Source organism: Chrysochloris asiatica, unplaced genomic scaffold (assembly GCF_000296735.1).
Source record: "Chrysochloris asiatica unplaced genomic scaffold, ChrAsi1.0 scaffold00038, whole genome shotgun sequence".
Lineage (NCBI taxonomy): Eukaryota > Metazoa > Chordata > Mammalia > Afrosoricida > Chrysochloridae > Chrysochloris > Chrysochloris asiatica.
In genome coordinates, this window is record NW_006408556.1 from 3,002,947 (window position 1) to 3,014,456 (window position 11,510).

The following is an 11,510-nucleotide window of genomic DNA, read 5'->3' on the forward strand; positions in this document are numbered from 1 at the left end:
TGATTGTACATGGAGGCGAATGTAATCACTATGATGAAACAAGCTGTAAGATTTGTTGAATGTAAAACTGATGATCTGTCCTGTAAACTTTCACTGAATCCACAATAAAAACTTAAAGAAAAAAATAAAATAAATATTAAAAATTACGGCTACAGTCTAAGCACTAATTAAGAAATATAAACTGCATCAGAAACACTAAGACATCACATAAAGCTTAAAAGTCCCATACACATCAATTACTTTAGATACCAATGATTATTTTTTAAAAATAATAATCGCATTTTTCAGTACCTATTATCACATACGATAAATTGTGTATTTACAATGATTTGAATGCAAGACAATGAAATATTTCCTTCTTTCAGGAGTAAATTTCTATAATATTTGCTTTCTATTTATAAAAGATATGTTCCAATGGGCAACTTAGACATTGGCTACCTAAAATGGGGGGCGGGGAGTGGGGAGGAGAGACTGAAAAGGCATGAAGAGACTGGCTTACAAGTTTTCAAGAGGGAGTTTAGATTCAGAGTGTGTGGGAGACGGTAGAATCCCCAACGACTGGTTTTCATTCTGTCTAGACAGGTCTGGTGAAAGGACATGGGGACAAGACTCTCATGATTCCATAGTGAGTAATTGTTTATCATGACTAATTGTGATTGTCACAACTGTAAAGGTAGCAGTTTTGTAGCAAAAAGGGGTGAATGGTCGATCTTACAGTCCTGGAGCAGAGGGAGAAGAGCAGGAGCAGAGTGTGGGACCCTACTCAGAGAAGTGATGACGACAGAGATGGAGGCAGAGATGATAACATGGAGAGAAGGAGCAGCTGATGACACTACACTCAAGGAGTAGAGGGGATGTGCTGGTGGCCAGGGAACAGGCTTGCAGGGTGTGCCCTTCGGCTGTTTGAATGACTGCATATACCTGAGCATTTTGGTGCACATCCAAAAAAAAAACAACTGAATAGAAGCAAATAATGTTGAATGATGAAGCTTGCAGGGGATTGTAATCATTGCAATGAAACGAATATGATTGTAATCATTGCAATGAAACAAATACAACAGGATGAGTGTAAAACTGATGTTCCCCCATGTAAACTACCACTCAATTCACAATAAAAACTAAAAAAAAAAAAAAAAAATGATCCAGTAGTGACAAGTGTATACAATGTTACTTACTAAAAGTCCCCATCAAAACCTTCTAAGAATTGTTTATTACAGCATGTACACATTTTTTTGTGAAGGAAAAACAAAAGGACATATTTCCTCAATTATAAACAATTTTTCCCTACTTATAAAATTAGGATGCACTGCATAATCAACATGTTCATTCAACATACTCTATCTCTTCCTCCTATAAGAAAAGTTATCATTAAGCCAACAATGCTTAATTAAAATTGCTGTGAAATTAAGGAAATGTTATAAATTCTATGTGTAAAAGTACATTTTCTATTTGTAAGTTCTGACAGAGCTATAGTAATGGTGGTGGTGATGTGTTGTGGAGTTGGTTCCGACTCATAGCTACCCTTAACAGGGTTTCTGAGGCTGTAAAGCTTTACTGGAGCAGAAATTCTCACCTTTCTCCCATGGAACCTTTGGTAGTTTTGAACTGCTGGCTGTGAGATTAGCAACCAGACTTGCAACCACTATGCTACCAGAGCTCCTCGATAAAGCTATATATTCTTTATAAGACTAACACATTTTTTAACTTGTTCCAGCTGCAGAACTATAGCCCTTACTGATTCATACACAATTTATAATCAATTCTCAGACTCTAAATGGCATCTGGGAAGTTCCTCTCTTGTTCAAGAGAAGGGTAAAAACAACTGCAATGACGTTGTGGCGAGAGGAGGGTCATACATTTAGGATTGTACATCTTCTGACCCATCTATCTTTTAGTGGCTAAATTCTGAAGGTAAAGAAAAGAGATGAGCAGCTCTTAGAATGAGCACGAGAAAAAGCCAAAAAAACTGATACCTACCCCTTAACCCCTGGAATCCTGGTGTGGTACTGTGGGTTAATGCGCCAGACTGCAAAGCCGTTTGAACTGCAAGGTCAGCACTTCAAGCTCACCAGCTGCTCCTCGGAAACTCTACAGGGTCGCTATGGGTCGGAACTGACTCGACGACACCTCACAACAACAAACCCCTTAATCCCTAAGGAGCTCTGGTAGCATAGTGGTTACGAATAGGGTTGCTAACCTCAGGGTCAGCAGTTTGAAACTACCAGCCTTTTAGTATGGGCTCTTTTTTTTTTTTAAAAGTCTTTTACAGTACTGGTCCTATGCAGTATTTCTCCTTTTGTGACTAATTTCAGTCAACATAACGTCTTCAAGGTTCATCCAAGTTATGCGGTGGCTTGCCGCCTCCTTGTTATTCTTCAAGGTAGCTAATATTCCATTGTGTGTATGTACCACAGTTTGTTTATCCAATCTTCAATTGATGGGCACTTAGGCTGTCTCCATAGTTTTGCTATTGTAATTAGTGCTGCTATGAACATTGGTGTGCATATATCTACGTGTTATAGTTCGTATTTCTTGTGGGTAAATACCAAGTAGAGGAATTGCTGGATCATAAGGTATTTCTATTTTCAACCTTCTGAGGAAGGTTGAAAGCCATATGGCTTTCCAGAGTGCTTGGACCATTCTGCAATCCCACCAACAATGTAGGAGGGTCCCAGTCTCTCCACTTCTTCGCCAGCATTTATTGTCCTCTACTTCTTTGATCTTTGCTGTTATTGCTGGTGTGAGATGATATCTCATTGTTGTTTTGATTTGCATCTCTCTAATGGGTAGCAATTGTGAACATTTCTTCATTATGTTTGTTGGCTGCCCTGATCTCTCCCTTGGTGAAGTGTCTATTCCTGTCCTGCACCCATTTTTAAAATTTGGTTATTTGTCCTTTTCTTGTAGAGGTGTTATAGTTTCCTACATATTTTAAAAATGAGTCCCTTGTCTGATGTGTCATTGCAAAAGCTTTTTTCCCATTCTGTGGAATTCCTCTTTACTCTTTCCATGAAGTCCTTTGATGCACATAATGTTTTTAGTTTTTAGTACGTCCCACTCATCTATTTTATCTAGTTTTGTTTGTATACTTATCAAAATGTTTGGTAGTCTGTGTATTCCCTGTATTAGAGCCCTCACATTTGTCCCTATTTTTTCATTGATGACTTTCATAATTTTGAGATTCACATTTAAGTCTTTAATCCATGTTAAGTTGGGTTTTTGTATAGGGAGTGAGGTAAAGGTCTTGCTTCAATCTTTTGCATATCACTTTCCAGTTCTGCCAGCACCAGATGTTAAAGAGACTATCTCTTCCCCATGTAACATTGTTGTTGTTGTTGTTGTTACATGCCGTGGAGTCGGTTCTGACTCATAGCGACCCTGTACAGGGTTTCCGAGGCTGTAAATCTTTATGGGAGCAGAAAGCCTCATCTTTCTCCTGAGGAACAGCTGGTAGTTTCAAACAGCTGACCTTGCGGTTCACAGCCCGATTAGTAACCACTACGCTACCAGAGCTCCTCCATGTAACATACCTAGGCATTTTGTTAAAAATCAATTGGATAGCTTACTAATATTTTAATAAAGAATTATACTTAGTTTAAAATTTAAAACACCAAAACAACATAAAAAAAGCAAACTTGTTGCTCTAGAGTTGATTCCAACTTATACAACCTAGTCTTGGTGTGGTGCTGTGGGTTAATGCGCCAGACTGCAAAGCCATTTGAACTGCAAGATCAATGGTTCAAGCTCACCAGCTGCTCCTTGGAAACCCTATACAGGGTTGCTATAGGTCGGAATCGACTCAACAGCACTTAACAACAACAACTCCTTACAGTGTGGCACTGTGGGTTAATGCACCAGACTGCAAAGCTGTTTGAACTGCAAGGTCAGCGGTTAAAGTTCACTAGCTGCTCCTTGGAAACCCTATACAGGGTCGCTATGGGTCGGAACCGACTCGACGGCACTTCACAACAATTCCTTACAAAGTAGAAATGGTGTGATGCTGTAGGGTAAGCACCGGACTGCCAACCACAAGGCCTGCAGCTCAAACTCATCAGCTGCTCCTCAGAAACCCTATACAGGGTCACTATGAGTAGAATTGACTTGATGGCACTTAATAACAACAATGTTTATGAAAAGCAAACTGCCGCATCTTTCTCTCACAGAACAGTTGGTGGGTTTGGATAGCTGACCTTCTGGTTAGTAGGTAAGTGTTTTAAGTGCCTCCAGGACTCATATTTTTTACAAACAGAAGTATCAATTCCTTTAATCCAGAATTCTTGGAACCCAACATTCTAGACCAAAGTAATTTCTGTTAACAGAAGAGCTCTGGCTACGGTAAGAAAAAGGTACTGCTTTCAAATTACACGTCTGCTGTATTACAAAATCCTAATCTTAAATACTTTTTTTTTTTTTTTTTAAGGAGGGGGTGTTTAAGGAGTGATAAACTAAAAACAGTATCCACACTAACACCATCCACAGCTGAATGATAAAGCAATTAAAACGTGGACATACAAATACCTTGCTAATCTCTAAACTTTACAGAAAGATCTGCTTTATCTGATTTATTTTTCTAGGCTCCACAGAGGTTCAGGACTTATATATGTGCATTATAGAGGTTAATCTGAAGTACACAGCCATTTCAGGTTGCCTCTGACTACTAATGTGGAACTATCTAGATATGACCACCAACAATCACCACCACCTGGTGGCAGTACAACCTCTGACCGACTTTATTCTCTGAAAGTGAAATAGACTACCAGCTATTCATAAACTTAATATACAAACTTTCTCTAAAACACTTCCTCTACAAGTCACAATCAGCTTAGGTTAGCATTTCTTATATAAAAAGAAATCTGTTGTTTTCAAGGGCGACTCATGTTTCTAATATTGGAGAATTCTAGATTATTAGAACTGATGCAGAAAACATCTTATAGAGTATATTCTAGAAGAAAATGAGGTAGCCTTTTGAGTCTAAGATAAAGACATGTTCTAACGATGGGGTCAATAGGCAAAAAGGCAGGAAGAACTAGGAGAAATGTCAGGCAGAAAAAAGCGTAAATAAGACACTTGGGTCAAAGTTTCACTAGAGTTAAGAGGAAGTTTGTATGAAATCAGAGTTTCTTTTATAACATGGTCAGTGAGAAAACAGGAGAGGAATAAGAGGGGAAAGTCCCACATAAACAATCTGTGTGGTTTGCATAGTGCACATCTAGTTTCCTAACTTGTAGGACATACAGAGCAGTATTTTGATTTGGGAGCTAGCTTCATAATGGAAGGTTCATTCTTAACCTCTGAGGGACTAAATGAATAATGTATAAATATTTTGCCTACATGCAAAATGTCCCTTTAAGGACCCATGTAATATATTTAACAAGAAGATTTACTTTCAAGTGGGACAAATCCCCATTTGCACAAAATAACTAAGGTACCATAACCTTAGCTTACTCCATTGCAAGGTCTTTTTTGACTTATAGAGGAGTCATCATAGTCCAAGGAGCCTGGTAGAGTGGTGGGTTAACAGTTGGGCTACTACTAATTCCATGGTCAACAGTTCAAATCCTCCAGCTGGTTCCATAGAAGAAAGATAAAGCTATTTGCTCCCCAAAAGGATTTTAATCCTCAGAATCCCTACAGCTGTCACTATGAGTCAGAATTGACTCGACAGCACACAATCACAACCACAAACATCATGGAGTACAGTATATCTCTCCTGTGGAATTTTGGAAGAGGGCACTCTCCTAGGAGGAGAAGCCTGCCACTACTGACTGTTGTGTGCTGTCATTGAGTCAGCCCCATTGAGTCAATGCCTGGTCCTGCACCATCTCCATGACTGACTGCAGACTGGACTGTTGTAATCCACAGGGTTTGCACTGGCTGGTTGAAGTAGACTGCCAGGTCTTTCTTCCTATCCCACTGTCTGGAGGCTCTGCTAAAACCTATTCAGCATCATAGTTACATGCTTATAACAGCTGTACACGAGGAGTACTGGCCAGGAGCTGAACCGAACCCTCCCAGATGGAACTCAACAATTCTACCACTGAACCACCAATGCCCCATTATTAACAATGATATCCAAGCTAAAATGGGGTAATTACTCATGTTGCTTATTCTTTGTTCAGAGTTGTGTGTCTTAGAACAATTATGTAACTCCTAGCAGGTAGGATCTCCTTGGTAAGCATTTAGCAGCTATTTAAGAGTTACCCTGCCTAATCAAGCCCTACCATTACATTGCAGAAAAGCAGTATAGACGACCACCATTAGTCTTTCAGTTTGTCATACTGTGGTGGCCTGCATGTTGCTGTGATGCTAGAAGCTATGCCACTGGTATATTAAATATCAGCAGGGTCACCCATGATGGCAGTTTTCAGCAGAGCTTACAAACTAAGACAGACTATGAAGAAGGAGAGGAAGACTACTTCTAAATGTTTCGCCACTGAAAATCTTATGAATAACTGCAGAACATAGTGAGATACACTGCTGGGAGATGAGTCCCTCAGTTTGGAAGGCACCCAAAATACTGCTGGGGAAGAGTTGACTTCTCAAACTTGAGTTGACCATGATGATGTGAATGGAGTAATGCCTTCAGGACAGCTATTTGCTGATGGGGTACAACTTAAAATAAGGAGAAACAGCTGCAAACATCCATTAATAATCAGAACATGGAATGTGCAAAGTGTGAACCTAGGAAAATTGGAAGCTGTCAAATATGAAATGGAATGTGCAACAATCTTAGGCATTAATTAGTAAGCTGAAATGAACTGGCATTGGCCATTATGAACCTGATAATCATACAGTTTACTATGCTGGAAATGACAAATTCAAGAGTAATAACGTATCATACATCACTAAAAAGAACATTTCACGATCTAACATGAAGTACAACACTGTCTGTGATAGGATAATATCCATATACTTACAAGATTAGTTGATACCACTATTATTCAAATTTATACACAAGTCACTAAAGACAGTGATGATGAAATTGAAATATTCTACCAACTTCTTCAGTGTGAAATTAATCAAACATGCAATCAAAATGTATTGATAATTACTGCAGATTGGAATGTGAAGTTTGGAAACAAAGATGAGGGATCAGTGGTTCTGGAGATCACATGACAGAATTCCACAAGACCAACCACTTATTCACTACAAATACCTTTTTTTTTTTTTTTAAACAAGGTTTGGCCAGTTTTATTAACGAACAAAAATGCACGATTTATTTTTCACAAGTTTGTTCTGGCATGCTTCTAATGATAATAGGAATCACCTGGATCAATGATAGCCAGTGTGCACACTCCGTAGTATTTCCCGCACGCTGTGCCCAGTTCAATATTATTGCCATTGTAGTGATGGATACCAGTTTTGGCCAACATGGCATAGTACTCGATCTCAGATTTTCTCAGGCTGGGCAGTTGTTGGCCAGGATGACCAGCTTTGCTTTGCCTTGCCGGATCATCTTCAGAGTCTGCTTGTAACCCAGCACGTATTTCCCACTTTTCATAACAAGTTGGAGCCGCGAGTTGATCGACCCCAGAGACTTTTTCGTCTTCTTTGCGGCCACCATCTTCCCGCCTTAGGTGTGGGAGTGACCCCAACCAAGAGCAGCTGCCAAGATGGCCGGGGAGGGAGTACAAATACCTTTTTTAAACAACATAAAACAACATAGTTGTCTTCCAAAAGTTCTTGGTATAGAAAGTGAGAACCTCCAGCATGAAGAAAAAGAAGTCTACAAGCGCCAAAAAATGACTGTTGAACATATCCCACTGTGAATTTAGAGACCATCTCAAAAACAGATTTGATGCATCTGAAAGTAAAGACCGAAGATCAGAGAGGATGTCATTAAGAATAATGTACAGGAAGAAAGCTAAAGGTCATTAAAAAAAAAAAAAACAGGAAAGAAAGAAAAGACCAAAATGAATGTTAGAAGAAGAGACTCCGAAACTTGCTCTCCAGCACAGAGATAATAAAGCAAATGGAAGACATGAGGAACTAAAAGAGCATAACAGAAAATTTCAAAGGGCAGCTCGAGAACACAAAGTCAAGAATCATAATTACATGTGCAAAGACATGGAGTTAGAAAACCAAAAGGGAAGAACACACTGAGCATTTCTCAAGCTGAAAGAACTGAAGAAAAAATTCAAGCCTCGACTTGCAACATTGAATGTTTCCATAGGCAAAATACAGCATGATGCAGAAAGCATCAAAAGAAGAAGGAAGCTATACACAGAGTCACTATACCAAATAGAAATGGTTGATGTTCAACCATTTCCAGAGGTAGCATATGATCCAGAATCAATGGTACTGAAGTAAGAAGTCCAAGCTGCACTGAAAGCACTGGTGAAAACAAGACTCCTGGAATTGGCAGAATATAAATTGAAATTTTTGAACAAACAGATACAGAATTAGAGGCGCTCACTCATCTATGGCAAGCAATTTTTAAAGACAGCCACCTGGCCAAATGACTGGACGAGATCCATATCCTGAACAGAATGTGGAAGTTATCAAATAATATCATTAGCATCACATGCAAGTAAAAGTTTGCTAAAAATAATTTAAAAATTGCTGCAACAGTAGAGCAACAGAAACTGCCAGAAATTCTAGTCAGAGTCAGAAGAGCATGTGGAACTAGGTAGGGATACCATTGCTGACATCTGACAGATTTGGACTGAAAGCAGAGGATACCAGAAATAACTTACTTGTATTATATTGACTCTGTAAAGGCTTTCAACTGTGTAGATCAAGACAAGTGATGGATAACATAACGAAGAATGGGAATTCCAGAGCACTTAACTGTGCTCCTAAGGAACTTGTAGATAGATAAGAGTCAGTTGTTCGAACAGAGCAAGGGGACACTGAATGGTTTAAAATTAGTAAAGGTGTGCACCAGGGCTATATTTTTTCAGTATACTTCCTCAATCTGCATGCTGAGCAAATAATCTGAGATTCTGGATTATACGAACAAGAACGTGGCATCAGGATTAGAGGAAGCTTCATTAAAAACCTGTGATATGGAGATGATACAACCTTTCTTGCTGAAAGTGAAGAGAAAAGTGAAGATCAAAAACCACAGTCTCCAGGATGGAATGCACCTCAATGCAAAGAAAACAAAAAATCCTTACCACTGGACCAATAAATAACAAGACAAATGGAGAAAAGATTGAAGTTGTCAAAGACTTCATTTTGTTTGAACCCACTATCAAGCCTTACGGAAGCAGCAGTCAAGAAATCAAACATATTCCACTAAGCAAATCTGCTGCACAAGACCACTTTTTAAAGTGTTCAAGAGTAAAATTGTCAGTTTGAGGAAAAAGGTGCATGTGAAAGTTTCTTATACACATAAGAAAGTTGGACAATGAATAATGAAGACCATAGAAGAATGGATATATTTGAGTTATGGAGTTGGAGAAGAATATTAAAAGTACCATGGACTGAGAGGAGAACAAACAAAATCTGAGTTGGAAGAAGTACAAGCCAGAATGCTCCTTAGAAGACAGGATGTTGAGACTTCATCTGTGATACTTCAGACATATTATCAAAAGGGACCAATCCCTGGAGATGACCACTATGCTTGGCAAAGTGGAGGGTTCAGCAAAAAAGATGGATGGGCATAGTGACACCAGTAATGAACTCAAAACATAACAATTGTGAGGATGGCATAGAACCGAGCACCGTTTCCTTATGTTGAGCATGGAGTTGCTATGAGTTGGAACTGACTCTATAACTGCACCTAGCGGTAACAACAGCAACAATATACCATAAAACTAACTTAAGCAATTTACTTATTTAAATTTCAAAGCACAATTATATCTAAGTCTAATGCAGGGAATGAAAACTGTAACTATAGTACTTTAAAAGTTTCCTGTGTGAACTCCATATAGTGCTGTTGTTGTTAAGTGCCACTGAGTCGGTACCAACTCATAAAGACCTTATTATGCACAGCAGACCGAAACACTGCCCAATCCTGGACCAACCTCACTATTGTTTTCATGCTGGATATAGTTGTCAGGGCCAAATAATGACAAAGATCATAAATGTACTTTTCTCAATTTATAACTAAAAACTATAATTAACTGATAATTTATAACTTTTCTAGACCTCAAGTCATTCACTAATTTTCTCTTCATCCAACAGGTTCTTCATCTAGAAGATACGGGTAATTATTTCCCTCATGAGGTAATTTATGCACAAAAGAGTCCAATACAATGCCTTACATACATTAGGTATTAGGATAAACATTATTAGCTTTGATCTAAGACACAAATTTATTTGGGGGTATGAGGAAGAGAAATTGACGTCAGAAAAAATTAAATTTTTGAAAACTTGATACTACCAATAAATCAGATGTTTAGCGGTTCTCAACCAAGGGAGATGATCATTTGTGTGGTGTGGGAGAGGGTTGCTGGTGAATAGGTGAAGCAACAAGTATCTAGTGGGATGATGTCAGAAGCCTTACAATATGCTGCTCCCCAGAAAAATAAACTGCCCACATAACATGCCAACAGCATCCCTTATTGAGAAACTGAGAGAACACAACCAAGCCAAAATAGAAAGAGTAAAAAGAAACACTGTGTAAATGACTGAATATAGAAAAAGTTCTTTTGGAGGAAGATAAATTAGTGGAAACAACATATGTGATATTATAAAAATAAGAAAATTATTTCCAGATATCATCTGAAGACTATAATTGAGACCACCTCACAAAAAACAAATATCTAAAATATATAAAAATAAATGCTGTTAAAAATGAAAGATAAGGTACAAAGGGGTAACAATACCTGGTCAAGATTTTGTCCAAGAAACTTATTCTGCAGAAACTTACCACTGATCTATACTCAATGAACTAGCAAACTGAGAGCAAAAATACCTGGCAAAAGCTGATCATGGTTGATAACGGCCATTGTTTTTGTTGTTGGTGGTTTTTTAATGCGTTCATAGTCCTGGTGTGGCACTGTGGGTTAATGCGCTGGACTGCAAAGTCAGTTTGAACTACAAGGTCGGGGGTTCAAGCTCACCAGCCACTCCTCGGAAACCCTATACAGGGTCACCGTGGGTCGGAACCGAATTGATGGCACTTAACAACAACAGTTTAATTTTATACAAAACAAACTCACACTTTCTACCAGTCATTTTAAATACCTGATATCAAGTTGTGCTTAATAATCTAATTAAGTAGCTTGGGTTCAATGAAATATGGTAGTTTGTAAAATGAGATTAATTTCTTTATTAGAGTATTATGAATGATTTGTAAAAAATGCTCCACAGAGCCTGGGTGCTATTCACAGTCAAAGAGGACAAGAGAGCAAAGTCATGGAGACTCACAATTCAACAACACAAGTTGCATACTTTTTGGGAAGGGGTATTCATATATATATATATTTTTTTTTTTAAGGTTTTCATTGTGGATTGAGTGAAAGTTTACAGGGCAGATCAACTGTTTTACATTCAATAAATCATACACCTTGTTTCATTACAATGACTATAATCCCCTCCATGTACCATCAGTTAACAGT

At 38.4% G+C, this 11,510-nt stretch overlaps 1 protein-coding gene and 1 pseudogene across 2 annotated transcripts in view; both read right to left on the reverse strand.

Annotated features, from left to right (window-relative positions):
- The window catches only part of LOC102814402 (chromosome unknown open reading frame, human C6orf106), a 162,816-nt gene that overhangs the window by 50,485 nt on the left and 100,821 nt on the right, over positions 1-11,510 (reverse strand). The gene's annotated exons all lie outside the window — the stretch shown is intronic.
- LOC102814011 lies at positions 7,217-7,564 on the reverse strand (annotated as a pseudogene).